We start from the raw sequence: 2205 nt of genomic DNA, 5'->3' as shown, positions 1-2205 counted from the left end.
AAGAAGAGATCATGGAATGGGTGGTGAGTGCATAGAGAGAGAGAGAGAGAGGGTTTGCTTTTGGTGTTTTGAATTTTTTAGTATGTTTTGGTTGAAAATATTTAAAATTATATTTATTATTTTGAGTTTCCATTATAATTATTTTTTATTTTTGATAATATATTTTAAAAAATTAAAAATGACTTAAAAGGGGAAAGAGAACCGTCCCTACTTTCTTCGTGGAAAAGCAACGTAATAGTTGCATAGGAAATGCGCTGAGTGGGCTCACAAAATTAGGCCAATAGTTAACCCATAACGCCTTAGAAGTAGGTGTGGGTGCATGCACTTGCCCGGAAAAACAGCAGTAGGTGCATGTTTGATGTTTCTACAAGATTTTTGTTGTGAAAGTCATTTTGATGAAAACATTTTTTTAATTAGAGGTGGTCCGTGTTATGAAGATGTAAAAAAATTTTAAAAATTTATTGAGTGAGGATTAACTGTAAGCACCCCCGCCCGGATATTCCCAACCACCCGGTTTATCCGAACGGGAGCACCTATTGGAGGAGAAAAGTATTAAACACACAGACAAAGACCACCCCGGCATGCATACACGAAAATAAGAACAGCGGAAGCAAAGCTCAAGACATGCATGCACTGTAGGTACCCCGCTAACACAGCGGTCACAAGACAAATAAACAAATACAAACTCCTGTGCCGACATACACAAGATTCAAGAAAACACCTGGCACAGTACGAAATAATAGAGTAAATTCTATTTAGACATCAGAGTGGATAGGGATTGACGAGACTGCCTGTACACCACACCGACTCTACCGTTAAAGCTGACTCTCTTGCCATGGCCCACGCCGCCACTACCTGGAATGATGGAAAGTAAGGTGAGTCGAGAGACTCAGCAAGCATAAGAAAGAAAAGGCTGAAGGCTACACAAAACCAGAAATCTCACCTCAGAATAAACCCCCAGATACACATAAGCCATGAGACGCTACAACACAACAGCTCAATAGCATAATAAAATAAAAGCACATACCGGTCCTTGGGGCCCACATAAGACACTTGGCACCCAAGTCCCATACCAACCTGTCGCTGCCCTGAAAGGCAACAAATATCTCCACAAACCTGTGCGCGCAATCCCGGGTCGGTACTCCCGTCACCCGTATCCGTCGGTACTCCCGACAACCGAGCCATAGGCTCCCTCGGAACGGTACTCCTGTCCGAGAACTAAATACTACTAGTATCCATGCAATGCACATAGAAATGCAATGGCGTAGTGAGCATCGACGTGATACAAGGCGCCCATACATCCAGGCATCAGGCCATGCTCCGCCCACATAGTAAACCACACGCCATGCATATGTCGCGTTGGATGCAACCTAACCAAGCTAGAATGTCCGTGTCCAAGCATACTCAATAAATGAATATCCCTACATGCATCCCGTACCCATGTGCATATCAAATCATGAACAGTAATACACGATATTTAATCATGCAGTAAATCACATACCGGCAGAGCTAGTCAGTAGTGCCCGGCACCGGTCAACGGCCAGTGACTAGGGGTGTCCTCTCGACGGTCCACATCAGGGCCATACAATAGTCTACCCCAGCGTCACCAACAACCGACCCGTGCCCTACTGCTCGATAGCTCTAACCGAACCATAAATAAATCCGAGAAAAACTGTAAATAAGCCCGATAAAATCATACATAAACTCGTCCGTCTAGGAACCTAGTTCCCAAGTTGGGTCCGGCATCATTCTCAAAAGGAGTGGGGGCGGTACAAACCCCCATAGGCTCACAACAAATAAAATACTAGAAGTCTCGGATTTAATTTAAATTAAAACAGATGAATAATAATTTAACAAATATGGTTAGGAGCCGAATTAAAGTAAGGGAGGTGATAAAATACAGGAAATCACAGGGTCTTTCACGAGAATTGAAGAACACGAAGAGAGAGTTAGGAACTTACCTTTACACGGCCGTTTCTTCTCTTCCTTGCACTCCTGCTGCGAAGTAAAACGTTTAATAGCGATTAATAAAACCCGTAGCTCGCATTAATTAAATCTAACCGTCTAAAATCTCACGTAGGCACACCGTAAATAAAATCTCAATAAATCTCATATTTATTTTAAATTAAATCATTCCTATTACTATTATTACTTATTTAGATAAGTCAAATTATACTTATAATCTTTAAGCAACATTTACATAAA

At 41.7% G+C, this 2205-nt stretch overlaps 1 long non-coding RNA gene across 1 annotated transcript; it reads right to left on the bottom strand.

Annotated features, from left to right (window-relative positions):
• Positions 1 to 609: 609 nt before the first annotated feature.
• LOC127790624 (uncharacterized) lies at positions 610 to 2001 on the bottom strand. The gene is made up of 2 exons (XR_008020799.1): positions 1962 to 2001; positions 610 to 855 (listed from the first exon to the last, which is right to left on the bottom strand). It is a non-coding gene; the product is annotated as an uncharacterized LOC127790624 (long non-coding RNA).
• Positions 2002 to 2205: the final 204 nt, after the last annotated feature.

The sequence above is a fragment of the Diospyros lotus genome, chromosome 14 (assembly GCF_014633365.1).
Source record: "Diospyros lotus cultivar Yz01 chromosome 14, ASM1463336v1, whole genome shotgun sequence".
NCBI lineage: Eukaryota > Viridiplantae > Streptophyta > Magnoliopsida > Ericales > Ebenaceae > Diospyros > Diospyros lotus.
Note: the sequence above shows the minus strand (reverse complement) of the source record. Positions and strands in the feature narration are given on the sequence as shown.